The sequence below is a fragment of the Pinus tabuliformis genome, chromosome 8 (assembly GCF_031772625.1).
Source record: "Pinus tabuliformis cultivar Carrire ecotype Pingquan chromosome 8, CPIR1, whole genome shotgun sequence".
In the NCBI taxonomy this organism is placed as follows: domain Eukaryota; kingdom Viridiplantae; phylum Streptophyta; class Pinopsida; order Pinales; family Pinaceae; genus Pinus; species Pinus tabuliformis.
The window spans coordinates 655,461,563-655,485,230 of NC_142294.1; the positions used below are offsets into that span (position 1 = coordinate 655,461,563).

Genomic DNA, 23,668 nt, shown 5'->3' on the forward strand with positions numbered 1-23,668 from the left:
TAATTAAAACATTAAATCCAACAAACATAGAGATGACTCATAAATTCATGTGAGATCATGGAAATCAAAATATTTATTTCAAGTTACCATGCAAACTTCATTTACATAAAATATCTTAGACATTTATTCAAAATCATCCATAGGATCTAGCATGCCATCAGAATCTACATCTTCAGATGAATGACTGGATGCAGATGAAGATGACCCATATTCTTCTTTTTCATCAACTAGAGCCCCATCTGAGTCAACATGCATGCCCACCATTTCAGGTTTCAAAAGTCTTCTAGATCTATGACTAGGTTCAACAGACTCCCATCTCAACAATGTTCCTTCTGGTAGAAACTTCTTCAAAATATGTATGGTCTTGAAGCAGAGAGTTTCTCTCTTTGTTAAATTGAAGTCATAGAAAAGTATGTCAACATCCTTCAATTTTAATAGGTCTGTGCGGCGACGATTTATATTTGTACCCTTTCTTTTTCTCTTTCTGCAAATTTTTTTTTCAACTACCATCTCTGGCTTGTACACACCATTGAATGGGTGGGTACTTGTGGCATACCAATGTACCTCAACAACTGTAATATCTTCATTTTCTTTAATGACTTTGATAACCTTCGCAACCCAAAATGGATAGCAAAGTGGATCTCCATCTGCTAATACTGCTATCATGCAACCCTCCTTAACATCCTGCACAGAACCCCTATAAAGGTCTTCCATGGCTTCACGTTGCGCACGCGATCTTCTAGAACCAATATATATTTCTATTTCCTCTTCCTATTTAGAATTAATAATGCCTTCAAATTGTTGTTGTTCAACAATGTTTCTTTCCTCATGTTCATTTGGCATATTTTGAGGCCAAATAAATGGAGTCTTCAAAAGTGTATATTCATTTCTTGATATTGAGATGATATCACTTTGATCCTTGAAAAAAGACTCCCGCCAAACTGAATCAACAACATCATGCATTATTGAGTTCAACAACTGATTGTAATAATATTATCTTTGATGCAAATATTGGATGATCCAGAATGAACTTAAAAAATGCTAAACCTAACGACGGCCCCCATTTTGCAACAGTTGAATACTTCTTGCCCCATATAAGTGTTTTGCCATCAATTTTTTTGATACGAAATTGATGCTGGGAGCTAATGTCATTAAGTTATTCAATGCATTTATCCTCACCATGCAATCCCAAAATGAAACTTCACATGTCAATAGTTTCCTCCAGCACATGAAAAACCGGCTCTAGAATATATTCTTTCTTAATACATTCAATTAATGATGGAAGGCTCCCAACATTCTTCCTCCTCAATGTTACTTAAAAATGACTAAACATCTGATCAATATGGTCACGAGTGTGCCCAACAAGAATTAAACCAACCTTTACCTTTTTAAAAATTCTCAATTGAACAAGCATGTTTAGATATCCAAAAAGAACTTGATTTTTATTTTCACGGCTTGTGTTGTCCAATTGCAAATACAAAACTTCAGGAAGAATACCAGACCAATGAGAAAGCACATCATGGATTATAGTTATGGTAAGATTTGCATCATTATGAATATTTGGAGTTGTGAAGTAAACCCTTGGCAACATCTTCCCATTAAAGACCATATAGCGAACCAAGTGAAACTGAATAAAATTTTATTCCTATAGATTTTTTGGTGTGCGGACAAAATGTGGTAGAAGTGTTTTCTTTTGGTCCATACCATCAATTATCAAACCCAAATATTTATTTGGATTATCACAACACTTTTTTCTATGTTTATACAATTTTTGTCTTTCACTTGTTTGTTGATTGTGATGCTCTTGAAGTGCTTTGACAATGGAGTCTACACATAAAATAAAAGAAATCTATTAATAAATATATTTTCATAGTTAATAACTATCCAATTTTTAAAATTAATGTTATGAATGCATACCTCTTTTTACCCCTTGAAATTTATCTCTTTTTTATTTAAGAGAAGCACACGTACTGCAAATCCCCATCCTTGTTTTCTTAGGAATATGAACATTGTTGAATTCATTCCTCCATATCCTTGTAAAATATGAATATGTGATAAAATTACCATCTCCTTCAGCACCTTCTGCATATTCTCTGTATAAGTTGTAGATTTCTCATCTTGAGAAATTATCTGGAATATGTATTGTGTATTTATTTGGCATACACTCTCCATGCTTTGAAAAGAAGTCTTTCATCCATGACATTGCAGTAATTGCTGATGGTCCAACCTCTATTTTATAATGTACTTCTGAATAATATGTAGGGTCTTTTTCCAGTATGTTTTGGATTTTTGACAAACGAAAATTACCAACTGAATGCAACATTTTGAAATCCTTTCTACATATCAATACATTCCCAATATGATAATCATAACCTGCCAGTGTAGATTGCATGCAACCCACTAAAAATGAATTTTGCATGCTTTTATTCATTGACAAATATTTCTTCCTTTGCTCCATAGCAAACTTGAAATCCATATGTTTCAAGCAATCTTTTCGACAACATTCACTTGAAATCAGATCACTGACAAAACTTCTACTTGTGAGATATTCTATCTTATCCCTTGTATAACTGGAATATTTTGGATTGATATGAAAAGGCCTACTCCTACTCCTAGATACAATATTTGCTTGCAACGTCTCCCCCATTTCATTATTATCTGCAAAAACATTTTCATCATTAGTAGGAGGAATATTATATTGACGAAGATAGATAGAAAATTCATCACCATCATTGCTTGGAAAATATTCATTACCATCCTCACATGAAGGAAATTATTCACTACCAACATTTGCGCTTTTGAAATCTTGACTTAGACGAAATTCTTCACCATCTTCATCCCTGCTTTTGAAAACCTCCCTTGGAGGACTCAATTCATCATCACCACAACTACCTTTGAAACACTCACTTAGAGAAAATGCATTATTGACATTTGTGCCTCTAAAATTATTGTTTGCAAGAAACTCTTCATCCTCCCCTTCATCACCTATGCTCGCATAATCCTTAGGATTATGACTAAGTGGAAAATATGACTCTCTATTCATAGTCAAATTATCATTTGCACGAAATTCTTCATCCTCCCCTTCATCAGTGGTGGTTTCATAATCCTTGGGATTAGGAACAAGTGGAAACTTTGAATTTCTATTTAATGGAAATTCTTCATCCTCCCCTGCGTTAGTGGTGCTCTCATAATCCTTAAGATTAGGACTAAGTGGAAACTTTGAATCTTTATTTACTGGAAATTGTTCATCCTTACCCTCCCCTTCATCAGTGGTGCTCTCATAATCCTTAGGATTAGGAATATGTGGAAACTTTGACTCTGCAAATTCTTCATAGCCCCTTTCATTAGTGCTGCTCTCATAATCCTTAGGATTAGGAATATGTGGAAACTTTGACTCTGAAAATTCTTCATCCCGCCCTTCATCAGTCTTGCTCTCATAATCCTTAGGATTAGGACTATGTCGAAACTTTGAATCTGCAAATTCTTCAACCCCCGCTTCATCAGTGCTTCTCTCATAATCCTTAGGATTAGGAGGAAGTGGAAACTTTGACTCTGCAAATTTTTTATCCCCCCCTTCATCAGTGGTGCTCTCATAATCCCTATGATTAGGAGAAAGTGGGAACTTTGACTCGGGAAATTCTTCATCACCCCCTTCATCAATGTCGCTCTCATAATCCTTAGGATTAAGACTATGTGGAAACTTTGATTCCGGAAATTCTTCATCCCCCCCTTCATCAGTGGTGCTCTCATAATCCTTAGGATTAGGACGAAGTGGAAAAATTGACTCTCTATTCATAGGAAATTCTTTTTGTTGCCCTTCATCAATGTTTCTCTCATCATCCTTAGGATTAAGACCAAGTGGAAAATTTGTCTCTCTATTCATAGTGAAAGAATTTCTATTACATTCATCAAAATGAATAGAGTTGTTGCATGACGAAGATGTTGATGCTGAAGAAAGAAAAACTTCACTATCAGAAGAATCCATGACCTTCAACCAGAAGATGTCGAATGATACAAATGCACTCTCTCCCAATGACAATATATAACTTAGAGATTGAGAATTTCCCTCTAAAGTTGCCCCCCAAAAAATTTTGCTCAAAATTTTCCCTCCAAAGTTTGCCCCCAAAAACTTTCGTTGAACATTTTCCCTCCAAAAATTTTGTTTTAATTTTTTTTCCTCCAAAATTTTCATCTATAATTTACTTGAAAACATATTACTAAACTTTTGGTTTTGGAAAATTTCACCCTAGTTTCTATTCAAAATATTGATAGAAACTCAAAATATTTTTTCTATTTAAATTATTTAACATCGACTATGTAAGTAAATTAATTTTTATATTTAATATTTTTTTTATCCCATAATGAATGTAAACTAACCTAAAGCTATAATATTAACTATAAATTATTTTATTTTAATTTTAAGTTTAGTCGCACAATCAAGAAACGATAAATCATTCCCACAATCATCGCTATAAAATTAAATTCATCGTTTCTATTCATCACATCACATCAAGTCTTCTGGGTCTTGCTAAAAAGTTTGGAGCGATTTTGCGGAGGAGTTGCATTGTCATAGATAGCACATTCACAGGGAGTTTTACAATCAACAAGAGTTTTATGCATTTTAAAGGTTAGTTTTGTTTCTGTATCGACTGTTTATAGATGAATTTGGGGAATTTTTTTGTTTTTACGGGAAAAACCACATAAAAATCTCTTTTCTATTTTTTATTTTTATAGGGATGAAAAGGAAAAAAAAAACACAAATTTGTAGGATTTTTGGGAGAAAAATTAAGAAATTTTTAAAATTTTTAGGCTTTTGAAAGGAAAAATGGGTGTCATTTTTTTTTTTTGGGAAGCATAAAATTATTGCATGGATTCAAAAAAAAAAAAACGGTTCAATTAGAAAAAAAAGATTAGTTTATTTTTTTGTTATATATTTATGATTTTTAATTAAAACTATATTTATTAAACACTATTAATAAAATTTTAATTTTTTTGTTTTTAATTCTTATTTTGTTGGCTATTTTACTTTTTTTAAATTAAAATATATATTTTTGAAAATATTAGAAAACTTTAATTAAAATTAAATTTAAAAAACAAATATTTAGAATTTTGTTTTTGTTTTTTTTCCTTTTATATAAATTTATTTGTTATATGTTTTTTTAATTATCAAATAATAATTTATAATTTTTTGTTTTTGGGTTTTTATTTAATATTATATAAAAAAACTATTTTTTTTTAAATTAATTGTTTTATTTTTATTTTAAATTATAATTATAGTTTTCTAAAAAAGATTGATTTTTTTTTCATTTTTTTTTTCATTTATTAAAAATTATAATTAAAATTTATATTTGTTTTATTTTATATTTTTTATTATTTAAAAATTTACATTTGTTTTTTAGTTTTGTTTTAAATTATAATCTCATTAAATATAATAATTTTTTTATTTGTTAATTATATATATATATATATGATTTCTTTTTAAATAAAAAAAAATTATTATTTTTTGGCCTGGCCATTTAGCCACTGGCCAAGGGCCCGGGCAGGCGGAGAGGGTTGCATGCAGCTCCCCTCCGCCCGCCCGGCCCCCAGTGAACGGTCAAAGGGCAAGCCCAAAAATAATTTTGTTTTGTTTTTTTTTAATTATAAAATAAAAAAAATTAATTAATAAAAAATTAAAACAAAAAAAATTATAATTGTTTTTTAAAAATTATAATAAAAATTTCTTAATTAATAAAAAAATAAATCAATAAAAAATTAAAACAAAAACCAAATTTAATTTTTTTTTTTTAAATGATTTAATTTTTGTAAATTAATATATATATGATTTAATATGTGTAAATTATATATATAACATGAAAAAAAAGCAAATTAAATTAATTTTGATTTTTAATTAATATATTAGGTTTTAAACCAATTTTTTTTTTTCAATATCATAGGTTTAAAAAAAAAAATTTAAACTAAAATTAAAATTTTAGTAAAATTATTATTATAAAATTTTAAAATAATTTGATTAACAAATTTTAAAATAATAATAAAACATATATATATATATATAATTATTTAATACAATTTTATTAATACATTTATTTTTGTAAAATTTAAATATCATAAAAAAAATTATATATAATTTTTTTATATACATTACTGTTAATTTTATTGTTTTTTAATTGAATATCTAATAATTTTTAAAAAATTGTTTTTTATATATGATTTGTTAATTTGTTAATAATTTAAAATTTCATATATATGTTGAATTTAATAGTCTAAAATTTAATATATAATATTTTGTTTTTTAATTTTTCCTATGTATATAATTTGTTGATTTAATAATTGAAAAATTAATATATAATATTTTATTTTATTTATTTATTATTATTTTTTTTTTTATATGAGTTTTTATTTTAATAATTTAAAATTTAGTATGTAATTATATTTTTATAAAAATGTAGATATAAATCATATAATTTTATTTATTTATTTTAATTTATATTTAATATTTTTTTATTAATTTCAAAAATATATAAATAAATTTTGTATATAATAAATACTTTATAAATTTGCAGATATAAATTTTATAATTTTTTTAAAAATTATTATATTTAAATAACAATTATAGTGTGAAATTTTTGATTTTATTGTTTTTAATTTTTATGTAATATATATGGTTTTTTTATTAACATATATATATATATTTCTCAGGAAGATGGCAAGGAAGGTCTCTGTAAATATGTTTGGAACAAAGACAACAATTCCATTATCTAAAGTTGCAGGTGGACACGTTTTGAAGACTGTTGAACATACCAAAAGTAAAAGTTGACCAACTGATCCATCAAGTGCACCAAAGATTGTTTCTGAATGGATGAATTAATGAGAAATAAATAAAATAGAGTGTACATGGCATTTTCAAGTTGTTGAATCTGATGATACTACGCATCTCTATGTATACCGTGGTATGATTTATTTGGGTGAACCATATGAGGTGATAGGCAGAGTACGAGACATATGTTTGGTGCTGAATTCAAGCACTGTTTATGTTCTTGCAAAATTGCCCAAGTCACATGAAAATGTTAGATATTGTCTCAGAAAGTACAAGTATGACACAGATCAAGAATCTACACCATTGTGTGAAGAAATCTCATTTAACATTTCAAATAACATTGTAATTATGCTTATTTATATTTATGTGTAATGTATTATTGTAATGATCATTAAATTGTTTATAAATGATTGATCATTGACATATTTTATTTTCTTTGATAGGATTTTTCTGAGAGTCTTTCAATAATGCTGGAGGGTATTTATTATATGGAACCAAATATTATGAATGTCATCAACACTTTCCATATAGAGTGAGAACAAGAAAAGAGAATGAGGCAAAGATCAACAATCCATAACGCTACAATGGTACATGCAGCGGATCAACAAAGAATCCATACGTTGGGTCAATCTAACAAAGGTAAACATGTTTCTTTTGAAGATGTGGTAGTTGTAGCTCACGCTGAAGCTCAAAAATATGTTTCCATTAGTGAGGAGGAGGTTAGAATTGTTGTTGAAAAGGAAGGAGAAAAGAGATAAAACACTGAAAAGAAAAATGCCCATGGATGTCGCTCTTCCACTTGATGATGAGGAGATTATTTCTGTAGAAGAAGAAATGTCAACTAGGAAGAAGAAGAAATAAAAAATTGGCGAATCTATTAAAATCATAAGCAACAGTGAAGAACAAAGTGAAAGTTCTAAAGGCAACAAAGAAATCATAACACCTGATGCTGATTTAGAGGATGGCATTATGAAAACAAAACAAAATGTCATTTGGAATCACATGAGGAAGAATAAATTAGTTAATGGTGGCAAAATATTTGAGCTTAATGTCACCCAATTCTATAGGTCAGATGAAGGACAATCTCAATATCAAATTAGAAAGGCACATCACCTACATGTCTATAATTTGAAAACATTGTTCAAGTACAATCCATATGCACATGTGGTGCCTTATGTGATTCTTGTTGATCCAAATCAGGTTCCCAATAAGGAGGCATTTGATAGGACATGATGTTTTGAGTACAGATATTATGTAATTGGAGGGAACCATTCAGCAGAGGCCAAAATAAAATTTATCGAGGAATATCCTAGAAACTATCTTTTTGAAATAGTGAAATGCATCATTTATGATGGTTTAAAAGAAACGGAGGCAAAGTTATCGGCATGGGATCATAATGCAGATAATGAGTATGGAATGTCAATGACTTTCGTTCAAAGCTTTAGATTTATTCATAATGAATTTTTAGAAAAATGTGGTGGGGATAAGCTTAATATAAGTTTAAGCTTTCAGAAGGAATGTTGTATGGAAAAAGGTTATCAAATTGAGGATAGAATCCAATCAAAAGGTGTCAAATTAAATTCAGAACTATTCAGAGGAATAGATAACATTTTCCAGTTGGAATTTAGAACAGGGGAGATATGGGAATTGATTGATGACATTTTCAAATTGTGGGAGAATATTGGCATAAAAAATCAGAAGTTTAAAATGTCTAAACCCATAATATGTACCAACAGTAAGACAGGTCCTAAAATGAAGCAACTTCTAGATGATATGACTATCACACCTAGAAGAACAATGCAAGGTGTGAAAGATGAAAAACTATTCAGATCAATATTATGTCGTGTGAAGTCAGGTGAATTGTTATTGGAGGAAATGTGCTCAGAATTTCAAAAGTAATTTTTTTCAATTAATTTTAATTTTTCTTAGATTATAATTTTCTTTTAAATATAACATATTGTTGTTGGTATTATTTGTTACACATATCATTATATTAACAATTTTTATTTTATTTAGTCAGTCATAAGATTTATATGAAAATACAAGAACATATGGTTAAAATGTTGAATGGAGGGAGTTGGAATGATGTTGTACTTAACTACCAAGAATCAAGTTCTACATCAACACTTAAATATTTGTATCTTGCATTCAAAAAGGTATGTTGATTTTTACATTCATTTTATTCATATAATTTTTTATTTTTATTATATTACTTATACTTATATTTATTTATTTCATTAAAGATGTCGAAGAAGGATGCGAATGGACTAGCAAATACTTTCAAAAGTTTCATTGAAAAAATTAAGTTGGAAAGGCTGAGAAAACAACGTCTTAGGAATGTTGAACTTGATCCTACTCTTAATCATTTCATTTGGAATGGGCTGGCGACTATCCAATATCAAATAATACAATGTGACTGTGAAGATATTGCAAAAATCATACCTAAAAGGGAATATGCCCTAGTTATCGCAGACATTCCTCATGGCTTCAATTTCCCAAACATTGAGTATGATAGTGAGCCTTACACTTATCAAGCTTTTAATAAAGTGGTTATAGGCTTTCAAGAAGTCACAACATCACCACTTTGGAGATTTGTGACATTTCATTCAGACACACAATTTGTAATGTTCTTAACAATATTCAAGGGAAAACCAAACTCAAGGATGCATATTACATGGTAAGACATTGAAACTGTATGTTTGATTAATGTAATATTTTTGTATGTACAAGTGGATTGAACATTTACTATGTCATGTTACAGGTAAAAGTCAAATCTCATTTCTTCCATAGATCATCCAACTACAAGTGATTGTGAGTTCATCCATGTTGAATTTTGGGCAAAAGATGATAACTATAAGTCCATTCTTCTAAACCAAGTAGATGGAAAGAGTCATAGCCAAGTATTGGTTCATGATGCAGTCGTAAAAACATTCACATATGAGGATAAAGATGCAAAAGGGGAGATAGTTAACATTTATCAAAAACCACAAACATTGATTAACTATCTTATAGATTTATGTTCAAATGAAGGAGATTGGGTTTTGGATTTATTTTCAAGTTCATGTAAGTTTTATTATATAAAATTGAATTTTAATATTTTATTTTTTTGTTTTTATGTGTTTATATTAATTTACTTATTGTTTTTGTGCTTGATGATTAGGTACAACACTAGCATGTTGCCTACAAAAAGGAAGAAATTCCATTGCGATTGAAAGAGACCCTCTACAATGCAATTTTATTCAACAAAGAATTAATGCTCTTCAATTTCTTCTAGATGAAATGCAAGAAGTTGGTTTGAGGAAAGGAGATTTTAATGAATCACGTGTGGCAAAAAAAACAAAGGAACCACAACCACTACTATATGGAATGATTGGAAAAGGACACTTTGGGAGATTTGCAGATATGAAAGATCCAGTAGACGAGGAAAATGAGGAAACTCAAGCAAGAAATATTGTGGAAGAAGAAAATAATGAAGCTGCAAAAGACGATGAACATGGATTATATGATATTGTTGATGACATTTAAGTTATTATTGCAAATCAAACTCAATTTTGAGAGATCTTCATTAGTTTTATTTGTAATGTTTTGACTTTGAGATTTTATGAGAAGGATGAACATTTGATTATTGTTGTTATATGTTCAATATTTGTCTTATATGTTTTTCACTGTAATTTTTATGCGAATAGATTTTTGTTTTTTGTTTTTTGTTTTGTTTTGTTTTTTTTTTTTTGTCTGTTAGGATTTTCCCATAAAAATTGTTTATTTGACATGTCATTTTTGACAAAATTTTTGAAAATGTGTATTTTTTTTCATTATATTTATATAGAAAATGTGTTTTTTTGTGTGAAATGTTTAAAATTATTAGTTTTAGTGACAATTATTTGATGTCCATTGAAATATTAATTAACAGTACATAAACATATAGAAAATAGTAAATTTAAAATATTGACCATTTTATTTTTATTTTTTATTTTTTATTTTTAACTAGGCGAAAAAAATGAAGATTTCATACAAAGAAAATTGAGGAAAATAAATACAAAAAAACACAAAAAATACACTTAAAAAAAATTCTTATGGGAAGAAGAAGACATTAGAAAATTTGAAGTGTCAAAAATCAACCCTCTAAAAAAAGGGGGTTGATGTTGCATCAGAACTTTTCAAAATCACATGAAAATCACTAACATCAAAAAAAATTGTTCATACTTGATACAAAAGAAAATTTAAAGTGCCAAAAATATGCTAAAAAAAATAAATTATTCTAGCATCACCACTTTTCAAAATCAGGTGCTTTTTTGCTACTTCAAAAAAAGGGGTGGCAATTCACTTTCTCGTTTGATCGTAACTATGTTTAAATATTTATAGTTTAAAATGATGATAATATTGATGATAGTGATGGTAGTTAATATCCACTAAAATCAAATCTAATTTATTTGATTTTAAAAAAAATGGGTTATTTGTTTACTATAAAATTGTACTTTTATGTTTAAATTTTTTAAATTATTATAGTTTTATTAAGTTGAAAAGTTGGAACATCAATGATATGTTGGAAATAGAAGAAAACATGGGTTGGAATCAATTTGGAAAGAAAGGAAAAGACATTTTCCAAAGGAAAACACGAAGTTAGTCTAAATCAAGACAAAAGTAGTGAATAATGCAATGTAAATGCATTTGAATATTGGGAGTTTTTTAGAGAAGTTTTAGTTGGAAAGGGTTTGAAATTTTTGTGACATGGGGAACTTGTTGGAGAGTTTGGATTGAGCCATCATTCTTAATTTCAAACCAGCAAGGAATATTGGAATATGTAAAATATTTGGCCTAATAACCAAAAAAATTCAATAATACAAGTTCTTACTCGTTTCTTTAAAAAAAGGGAATTAGGAACATCAATATTCTGATTTGAGATTTTGAAATTAAATTTAATATGAATATAAGTAATTTTAATTAAATAAATTTATTTTGGGTAGTTGGGAAGAATGACTATTATTCTTTTCTTATTAATTTAATTTCTATAAATAACATGTTAAACTTTTATTAAATATATTGTTATGCCAAATGAACCCAATGTTTGCAAAGAAAATGGGGCAGCATATTCTTTTCATTGGCAGTGTAATTCTAACTAGATTTTAGTCCTCAAACTTTAAACTTAGTATCTCCAATGCTTCTTTATAATTTGAAACTCAATGTGTTGATTTCCACGCTTTTGGAGTTTACTTCCTATGACTTGTGTTCATATTTCTATAGCTGATAAATTCAAGCAGAGTGATTCTCTTCTCTAATTTTTGATGTGTTTCAATTGTATTTCCAACTTAGCATCATCTTCATATGGACTTCTATCTACAATATTATTCATTAGGGAAAATTCATGAAAAGGAATTATAAAATAGACTTGACGAGAAGATTCCAAATAATGATTATGTGAGTGTTGGAGAAACATCTAAACTTTTGCAGACAGTCCAAATTATTCCAGAGGTGCCAAGCCCTAGAGGAGATTATCCTTCTGATGAATAGAATACAAATCACGTGGTAAGTATTTTATGGCCATTCAAGAAGTTTAATCAAGATGTACGGATATAAATTATGAACTTTTTATGTTATGGTTTGGCATTATTCTAGCATTTGTTGAAGTCATCTTGATTCTTTTGCAACATCTTGAAAATGAAGTTGGGTTGTGTATCCATTGCAATCTTGCCTCACCTTCTTAATTAGAAAATCTTGATCACCTTCACAAATGCTAATGTGTACAAGATTTATGCCCACATCATTGAACATATACCATGGTTTAATAAATTTGGATTTGGAAGTGCCTATATCCCAAGAAAATTTATTAAGGGTGAGAAATTTTTTGTTAGAGTTAGAAATTTTTCCTGAGAGTGGGAATTGTCCTATCACAGACATTGGAAGTTCTTCTTAGGCACACAACTTCTTTTAGGTAAAAAGTTATGGTGTATTCGAAAAAGACTATCTTCTTATGCATCATTTCAATTTCACTAAATGCCCTCAAGGAGAAAATCAAGTTCACTGGATGCGAGCTATGATTGATCCAATTTAAGTATGTTAGGCTTCGCACATGGATGAAGCAAAGAGGCACCTCTGCTATTGAAATTTACGTGAAGCAAGAGATGTTTATGATCCTATCAAAGAACGCAGATCACACCATAAACTCTGAATTTACATTGCCAGAGAAAGCATTTTATACATCATGATGAAGCTTCTGGATTGTCAGTGACAATGGCTTCTTTGGGAAGCTATCTGAAGTCTCCAGAAGCTGTGAGACAACCTCCTCAACTCTCGAGAAGACTTCCTAACTAATAGAGTTAATGCAGAAGGTTGGTTGGTTGGAATTAATATTTTCCAATGCTCCCCCTTAATTCCAACCACATGATAAACACACAATATACCCTATAACACAATTCATAAGACATAAACATACTCTTAATTGACATGCCTGTTGGTCTAAGTCTCAGCTAGGCTTACACATGATTTGATAACACATCTTTCATTTTTTCCTTCTTGCTAAAGGGTCCATGCTTTTTCATTTGTTGATACAGTTTCATCTTCACCTTTCTTTCTTTCCTTATGAGCTCCGTCAACTGATCTTTGCTTATGTACTTAACAACCTCTTCTAGATTTGGATGCAAGGCAACATCCTGAACAATGAAAACAAGGTAATCTGATTCATGCTCTCCCCATTTTACATCACAAGGAGCCTTGTAAAGTGTGCAACCAAGTTCCTCTTCATCCATCAAAATACACTCATCTTCGAACATGTGCGACCTTTGAACAACATCCATGGTCTTATCCTCCACTGTCGCAACCATCTTAGTAGCGGATCTAATCAAATTTCTAACAATTGGGTTCTCGGAGAAGAAATTTCTTCTCTCTGTGATTACAGGAACATGTGGAATAGATCGCACCTCCTGATATTCATGGTCATCAATAAAACCATTATGTTTATTGAATAATTATTCTGACTGAAAAATACTACGAATAAAAAATATTACCCGACCCAAAAATACTTCCAAATGGACTCTCTGAAAAAACATCATAAAAATATCACTATCAAATGTTATACCACTCATTTCTCAGCTTTCTAATACACGTCCACGAGCTGCAATCGTCCTCTTCAACTACTCGAACAAGGCTCTTCACACAACTTCACATGAACACACTACTCCAACCCAAAAATAGAGACTCTTTTCAAAAGATTGGCACTCTCATACACATGCACCAGTCACAGGCTATAGCTCCACGCTAAGCTGATTAGCTCCCACGATCATCTCTCTAGCTCGATCTCCACAATCATCTCTCAACTTGGCCTTACATGTAGATCGTGCGCGTGGGCCAACACCAAAAACACCATTGTCGGCTTTTTATCCACAGCTAACAAATATGTCTGGAAGATCTCCCTTCACTATAACTCGGCTCAAACTTGAAAAGCCCCAAATCAGAAAATAAAAAGCACTGCTTCAAAGGACCACACATCTTTCACGACACTTCTCCCATGACTCCACGCACACTGAGATGGGTCACAATGGTTGACTCTAGAATAGTGAGCGACTCTCCTGACAAAATAGATCCCTCACACCTGACTATGATCCATGGCTCTGAATGGATCTCCTTTTATGCAGCGTTCCAACACTCTAAATCCAAACTTCAGCTTGATCTTCCAACCTCCAAGATGTCAGGCAACTTGGGCTTTACGCAATTTTGCAACAGCTCACATGGCTTGAGAAATCAATGACCGAAATCCATTCTCTCTGCTCTCCACAAATCCCACTATTGAAATTCGAACTTGAAGACAAACTTGAATTCGAACCCTAATAGCTTCACCTTAGAATAGACACGTCGCTTATATTTTCTTTCACATTGAGCATTCTGGCTAATTTCCTTGGAGCGACCACTCACCTCTTTTCCTCAAAGCACCAAATCCAAGTTCAGAGCATCCATGTTCTTTGTCTTGAAGCTCCATATTTACAGATGCAGGCTCTCAGCGGCGCATTCTTTTCCTCTAGGCTAGTCGTCGCCCACGATAGCCTACGAGAGAGCTGCATAAGATTCCTTGCAGATCCCGTTCTTTCGAAATTGTTTACTGCCTTTGAAACCAACAACACCAATTTTTCATCGATCTTCGCACTTCACCTTGGCACCTCGCAATAACTACCAATTTCCTCATGACTTTGGCCAAACACAGCATCGTCAAGCCACAATAATGAAAACAGGCACAACAATTTTCTTGACTCAACAACAGAAATTGGTCAATCCTCACGTCGATCTCAACGAACAGAAAATTGTTGTCCCTGTTATATCAAATAAAAAATAAAAAATAAAATAAAAACAAAACACCGTACTTCACATTCACATTTCACACTTCTAAATTTCAATATTTTATTTAATAAATATAATATATTTAAATGCACGCTCAATTTCTTGGCAAAGAATTACCTTACACTCAATTAGCCAAACTTTTAAGTTTCAATACTTCCCAAGAATTACTTAAAACTTAATGAGCCAAAGTTTTAAGTTTCAATACTTCACCTACTAAATAGCATATATTTAAATCTCTTCATAAATAATCACTTCACCCTTAATGAACTAAAGTTTTAATACTCTATTTAATGAATAAAAATATTTAAATTATTGTATTCAATAATCTTAGTAAAAAGAAAATGGATAGTTTTAATGCTCTATTTAATAAATAATTTATATTTAAATTCTTTATTCAATAATTTACTGCTAAATCTTATTAAAAAGAAAATAATAATTTACTTTTGGAAAAATCATTTTAAAATTAACATAAACAACCTATTATATCAAACTAAATAAATCATTATTCTAAATAAATAAAATAAAATATAAACACCATGCTTCACATTCACACGCAATGAATCCAAATTTCAGTAGTTAATACTTAATAAATAGTTTATATTTATATTTCTTAGCAAAGAATCACTTCACACGCAATAAGTCCAAAGTTTCAATACTTCACTTTCAGTAGTTAATACTTAATAAATAGTTTATATTTATATTTCTTCCCAAAGAATCCCTTCACACGCAATAAGTCCAAAGTTTCAATACTTCACTTAATGAATAATTTATATAAATTTCTTTATTTATCGAAAACCCATATTAAATTATCGTTACACATAGTTCATTAAAATACTTAATTTATAAAATAGAAACCCAAGACGACCATCAATGAGCCCAAGTTTCAATACTCCACTCAATGAATGGATAGCTTATATTTAAACCTCTTTGCAAAGAATAGTTTACATTTAAATCTCCCAGAGCAGATGCTTCACTGCTCTTCGTTTAAAAGGCATTCCGAGGCGTCACCCATACCCCGTAGATAATGTAGGAAGATACAAACAAATTTTATGAAATTTTAGTGTTTAAAATCATTTGCAAGTAATCCTACCCTGGTTCTACCATATGCTCTTCGACAATATGCTGCTCCTACCGTCTGAGCAGGTAATGGTTAGGATGTTGCCGAGAGGCTACCGACATTGGCTGACTTTCACCTTGGCTCCAGAATGTTCGATGAAGTGCTGAAGAAGAAGTTGGTGCTTCGGATGACCAATTACTGCTTGATGCTTTGTCTCTGCCTCGCTTACCTACGTTGTGTACCCCCATACCATCCAGATCTATGAAAGCAGGCTTTGTGGGCGAGGGAATATCTTCTCGCTCACTTGTCAGCATCCACACCACCCGGGACATTGAAGGCCTTAACGCTGCAACCGCTTGCATGCACAGAAGACCGATTTTAATCACTCTAATGCATTCCTCCCATGAATAACTGTCATCCAATGTCCGATCCATAACTTCTAAAGCTCTCTCCGTTTTATACAATCTCCATGTCTGGTAATTGGCCAATATCAAAAAAAATAAAAATAAAAACTTTAGTTCGCAAGAAGCTCTGCATATAGGAAAAAAATTCGATTAGAAAGATGAGAACCACAGGAAACATACTCCTTCGATGAGAGATTCCATGTTTTCACCCGAACTCTGATTCTTTCTTCCACTCATAATCTCAAGTAGAAGGACTCCAAAGCTGAATACATCCGCTTTCTCTGTCAGCTGTCCACGCAAAGCGTACTCAGGGGCCATGTAACCTCTGCAAAATGCCATATTTAATCAAATCTCCATATCTTAAAGACTTAACCGAATGAATTATTTGGGAACCTCAAACATTTCATTGGTAGGGAAAATTCTTACAAAGTTCCTGCAACTCTAGTGCTAACGTGGCTCCGATCATCTGCAAAAAACCTGGCTAATCCAAAGTCTCCTATTTTGGGTCTGTGTTTGTCATCTAGTAAAATATTGCTGGCTTTAATATCTCTGTGGATGATCCGAATCTCAGATTCCTCGTGAAGATAGGCCAGCCCACGTGCAATTCCAACCATGATTTCATACCGCTTTTTCCAATCAAGTAAATGGCGTTTCGTTGCATCTGCAATGCACAGTAAAGGGATTAGCAATCTATATGTACAAACTAAGGACTCTTATGATCTATATGTAGCGACTGAGAGTGAGTAGAAACCAAATAGAATCCTGTCGAGACTACTGTTGGGAAGGTATTCGTAAACCAGTAGCCTTTCCGAGTTTTCAACGGAGCAACCAAGCAATTTCACAAGATTCCTGTGCTGAATACGATTGATGAGATTTGCTTCATTCAAAAATTCAGCGTCTCCCTGCCTTGAAGAAATATACAACCGTTTCACTGCAACCTCTCTGTTATCTGGTAAAATTCCCTGTACATCAATAAACTTCAAATTAGTTTCTGTTTTCCATTACATTTAAATATGAAATTGAATTCAATGCAGGACCAAGAGCTCACTTTAAATACGGATCCAAAGCCCCCTTCTCCAAGCTTGTTTTCCAAATTAAAATTGGAGGTAGCTTCTCTCAGAAAATCGTACTTGAAAATTAGTTCCGCGTTTGCTATACTCGGAGCTAAGCTAATCTCTCCTTGGTCACCTGCGAAACACATTGCAAGGTAAACAAATTGGTGAACAGTTCACAAGACACAAGCTGAAAATCCTCGAGGCTAAACAATTTAGCAATTTCTGGACCTCTAATTCGATAAATCTGATCCTGAAGCTTCCGTCGAGAGAAAAGCTTCCACTTCCAAAGGCCTATGATCGCAATTAATACAACCATGGCAGCTAATACGCCCAGAATTATTCCGAGGACATTAGATTTTTTGCCTCCTGCAAAATTTGCACAACAATTCTAACTAAATTGGATATCTTTTATTTCACCAAAACAAAATCTTAAAAACAATATCTTTTCGATGTAAAATATGAGAAGAACATACCAGAAGACACTGGAGTACTTTCCCCTGGTGGCGGCGACAGAACAGAGGTATTGAAAAATTCATAGACCTCGTAACGCAAGTAGCAGTTCTGAGATCCGAATTGTGCCCCAAGAGCTCCACTTTGGCATGCAAATATATTTTCAAAGGCAAAAGTCAGGCAGGATCCGCAGCTTGTCCGGGACAGATCTCTCCAACACTGTGCGAAGCTGTATATAGTCTGCGATATATTACCAGGCGCAGCGACTGAATCTGAAGCGAAAAGTTTGGGGCTCTTTTGAGCATTAGCGGTACTTTTTGAGAGCAAGGCTCCCACAGCAGTTGTGAACTGCTGTGGCTGACTGCTGTTCCCACTGTTACAAAGAATATTACTTGGTGTATCCTTCTTGCTCTCAATATCGTTGTACAAATTATGATCGTCGTAACGCAAGAAGCAGCCGTCTAGTTGAATCAATCCAGAAGTGTCTTGACAAGATTTGCTTTAGCGGTGGATGCGCACTGTCTGCAATCGGAAGAATCTAAATCTTGCCTGCACTGGACAAGCCCGTAAACAGTACTATTGCTGTTTGCCCCCTGAGAAACAATACTAGAGGTATTGAATCCGGTGGCATAAACATTGTTCACCAGTGAATCCAATACCTTGTTTAGATTACGCTGAAACGCACTACCGTTTGTATAAGTATAATTGCCGCTATTCCCACAAACGCTCCAAACAATAGGAGTCTCTGGATCAGCTGCGGCGAAGCGCATTCCCGTACATAGAGAGACTATAAGTAACACAGTGGTGATTAAGAGTTTAATCGTCATCCCCATTGCAGAGCAGGGCATAGCATTGGAACGCTCTCTCTTCTGAAATATGAGTGAAACTGCTCCTACAGTCCAATGACCCTGTAAACCTGAAGTCAAATTCTGAATGAAGCTGCTTTTATAATTCATTGGTATCGGAAAGCTACAGAATTAATTGAATTTCACACACCGGCGTGCCCCACTCAAAAAGTTGAAGTCTTTGAGACTCGGAAAATTGGAAGCCTGACAAAGTGGCTTTCTCAGCGAAAGATTGAAAATTTTTTGTTGTTGTGGTTGTGGCTTTCAAAAAAATATTTCATCTTGATTGCTCTTAAAAAAAAACTGATTACAATTATTTAAACAAGTGAATCAATGATCATGTAAGAAAAAAGGGCAATTCAATGATCTCCTCTTTTTATATGAGTTCAATTTATTTAAGGTGATTTTTATATAAAATATATATGTATGAAAATAATTTCATTAAATTTTTTCTATATAATTTTTATAGTAAATATTATTATTATTATTTAAAGTCATAGTATACATATTTTATTATTTGGTTTTAAAATCTGTAATTAAAAAAAAAAAAAAACATACTCTTAGCGCGGTAATAAGATTCTTCATTTAAAATATGTATAACTTCACAAAATAACAATACTCCAATCATGTTACAGTAAACTACTAATTAATATATATATATATATATATGATTTTAATAAACAATACGACAAATGAAATAGTCATAAAATTTTAAATTAATTTTTATTTTATATAAAAATAATTCATTTTAACTTATTAAAAAAACCTTTAAAATGGTGTTTCCACTTCAAAATCCTTGCCGAGTACAATGTATCTCTTCATGCCGAGTACAATGTATCTCTTCAATTCAAAATTTATCCGAGTCCAGATTCTCCACTTCACTGCCATATTCGTGGTGGTTGGAGAGGCCCAAATGGGGAGAGAGCTCATGAGCGAGCGCGTTGAGTGGACGAAGAGGGCGAGGTTCCCCACAACCGATTGATGTTTTTTGTCATTAATGTTCATTTTGTATGAGCAAAGGTATGACGGCCACAATGAAATTATTATGTATATTAATGATATACAATTCATCTAATAGGAGATTTTGGAGTATCTTCCCTGCCAACACAAAACTAACTAGTGGTTGGATGAAATAGAGGTTCATCTAGCTCATGTTGAATTCCATGTACATGAAGGTTTGTCATGTTGTCACTCAAGGAAACTGCAAATCACGGAAGATGAAGAGGAAGGACGTTCACCCTCTGCTTTTCCGGAAAAAGCAGAGGGGTAGATGAGGAGGAAGGATGTTCACCCTTTGTTTTTCCAGAAAACGCAGATGAAAGATCAAGTGGATTTCTAATGAATGATTGGTCCCCTCCATTGTTGGATGATGGGCTAAGATACGGTGCGTCTTACGAAAGATCAACAATGGGTGCATTCGTGGATGAAGACACACATGCAAAATCATGGATAGCAGGTTCACCAACGATGTTAGGAAAGAATGGAGGGGGCTCGGACGGGAGGGAGTCATCCTTCACCGAGTGTTGATGCTCAAGCTCCCACTCATACTCTTCATGAATGACAATGCATGTTGGCTGTGAAACACCAACTCCATTAGTGGGTTGTTCCTCATTCACAACAAGTGAAGAGTCCAAAATGGATGAACACAAGACAACATCATCCGGAGAAACACCCGAGTGCGAAGACGGAGGTCGTAGAAAAGAAGGCATATGAGGACTCGAAGGACTCACAACCAAATCTGCACGAAAATTGAGTGAAGTGATGTTGGGAGGGTGTGAAGGATGAACAGGTGTGTGAGCATGATCATCAACATCACTGGGCACTGGTGGAGTTGTTGAATAAGAGGAAGGCAGATAGTCAATTGAGATAGTGCCCTCTTCCACATGATATTGCGTAGCTCGACCAACAAAGAATGTTGAGCAAGGATTGATCTCAAACTTTCTCTTGGGATGGCTCAAACTGATCCCAAAGATAAGCAAATTTCATCTAGCTCCTCGGAGCTTGAAACTGCAAATCACGGAAGCACTGCTAAAAATCAATAATGAATTCATGCAAATCCCTCCATTGTTGTAACAGTTTCCAGTCAAGATGGTCTGGATCAAAATGATAGAACATGTCTTAAATAAAATCATAGAAGTGCTCAAATTCAGCTGGTAGGCTGAGCACCCAACAAAATGGAGATTCGCAAAGTGTGTATGCAAGCAGCGAATCGGCCTGTTCATTAGAAAACTCATCTTCATCATGAATCAAGGAAACAAAGTTATGTAAGTGCTTAGGCCAGGCTACTTCGCCTTCACCATCATACGTGTGAGTGGACAAGAGATCGAAAAGCTTCCCCGAGATGGAGACTTCTTCATGATTTGAAAAAAACAGCGAGGAAAAAGAGTGCAAGACTCCATGAAAGATATGCAAAGGTTCAAAACTGGATGAGAGAACACAGGTTGTCATCAGGCCCTCCTTCTAGCGCCAGAAATGTTGACGGTGCTGGACCCGCCAACATGTCAAAGGGATCTCCCTAGTAAGAAGTCACAATTAGACCTCAGACCGTTTTGTGTAGGAGTCCCAACAGTGGGTTGTAAGGTAATGCCTTGACCGCAATGTCGCACAGAGGGAAGTAGGATAACTCTGTCAGTAGCAAAGGTGTCACGCCCCTACACCTACGGTAGTCTTCCAACCGCTTATAGCGAGGTGCGGCACCACCGAACGCTTTCTTTTCACCAATACTAACATTCATGGACTACGCCTAATTCACTTGTCCTTACTTAGTTTGTGTTTCGCAACCAAGTGAAATTACATTTATCCTTTATACCAATGAACACCCATACTCATTCATTATCCACAGCAATTATAAAAGACAATAACAATTGCACAATATAAAGGGGAGGGGCAACTCTCGAACAAGTCTGCCCGACAATATATATTAATCAATCTTTCTTCATAATACAATCATCACAAGTAATGCTTGGCACGCTCCAAACCAATACTTAGCTTCTTTTACAATATAGGCAAATCAGCCTTTTACGATAACCATGTGCACGCCTTGCACAAAGAGTGGGTGCTCACCCGAGTCACCAAGACACTCTAGTCAATCCCGGCACAAAACTTCAATAAAGACAACCCTGGGCACACTTTTCCCAACCCACAACCGGCTCCAAGCAATACCCAAAACTGTGCCCTCAAAACATGCGCATGAGTTATGCGCACTCTCTCCAAATCTGCGCACTTCTCCTTGTACTCCTTGAGCTTGTGCGAGTTGCCTTATTCGAACTGCCTCCAAATGATCCTCAACGCACATGTATATATATGCGTTCAAGCATAGTTCCACTGTGGGCGGTGGCACTCCAGCCGACCCCCAAAATACCATCAACACACCCTCTGCAGCGCCCAGGTATGTGTCGGCCTGCCCGCACATCCCTTCCACGCACATCGGGTATAAGTGCTCCATCGTTTTATCGCACTTCTTCAAGTGTCGCAAAACTGTCCACGGTTTCGTCGCATAAGGTTCGCCTCTTCGTTGCATTTCCATTCAGCGTGCGCCCGTCCGTGTGCCCTCGCCCGCCCATGCGCCCGCCCGCGCGCCTGTCGTCCGCCCGTGCGCCCATCGTGCATGCCGACTCGCCCGACGCCCGTCCGCGTTCACGCCCGGAGGCCTTACAAAAGGTGTGACTGATGCAGTGAGTCAAGGAAGGTGTATGAGAGGTTCCAACACTTCGAAAGGAGAAGGAGGTGAAGGTGAGTTTTGAGTTGAAAGGGATCAGTCCCAACTCGGCTAGGAACACACAAAACAAAGGACATGCACAGCTTCTGATGGAGCAGTCCACTCAGATGTGGCAGTCACATCATACAAGGTAAGATAACATGTACAATACTCATGGATCAGTTTGAGACGAGTGTGACGATTGTTATAGCAAGGTTCAAGTGAAAGGTATGTCTAATGTCCAACAGAGTAGTCGACACGGATGGTGACAACATTAACAACATATGCAACACATTAACAACAATATTCATATAATTGCGTGTGAATCAGTTCATACACAAGTACATAAGTTAAACAACATATGTCATTAAGGCAACCGAAGCAGTCCAACTACAATAACAACATATGCATGAAAATGTTATCATCTCATTGGCCAAATTTGAGTTTATTATATCGTAGATTTAGTATTTATTTGATTATCAATAAGAAATGAGGTTAAGTGGGGAAAGGGTACGTGAGTGTGGATTTTATTTTTTATATATATAGAAATTTTATGTTTTATCATATGAATAAATAAAATATATAAAAAAAGAATTATTTACCATTGATATTGTAAATATAAAAAAAATTGTATATTTGTATTTATTTAATAATTTTTTTTTAAATAAATATTTATTGTGTAGAATGATGATAATGTTAACGATGGTGATTGTGGTTAATACCAATTGTAATTTATTAGAATTTAGAAAGAAAATGTTTATTTATTTACTTAAAAAAAAAGCTTTTGTGTTTATAATTCTTAAATTATTATAGTTTAATAAATTAAAATGTTAGGAATTTTATTTGAGATTTTGTAATTGAATTCAATATAAATATTAAAAAAGATTTTATTGTGAATTAAATTTATTTTTGTGTGATTAACGGAATAACTATTATTTTCTATATTTATATTTAATTTCTAAAAAAACATCTTAAATTTTTATTAATATATTGTTATATCAAATAAAAATAAAAAATA

The 23,668-nt window shown here is 33.0% G+C and overlaps 1 pseudogene; it reads right to left on the bottom strand.

Annotated features, from left to right (window-relative positions):
- Positions 1-16,270: 16,270 nt before the first annotated feature.
- Positions 16,271-19,064, bottom strand: LOC149237287 (cysteine-rich receptor-like protein kinase 2; annotated as a pseudogene).
- Between the last annotated feature and the right edge of the window lie 4,604 nt (positions 19,065-23,668).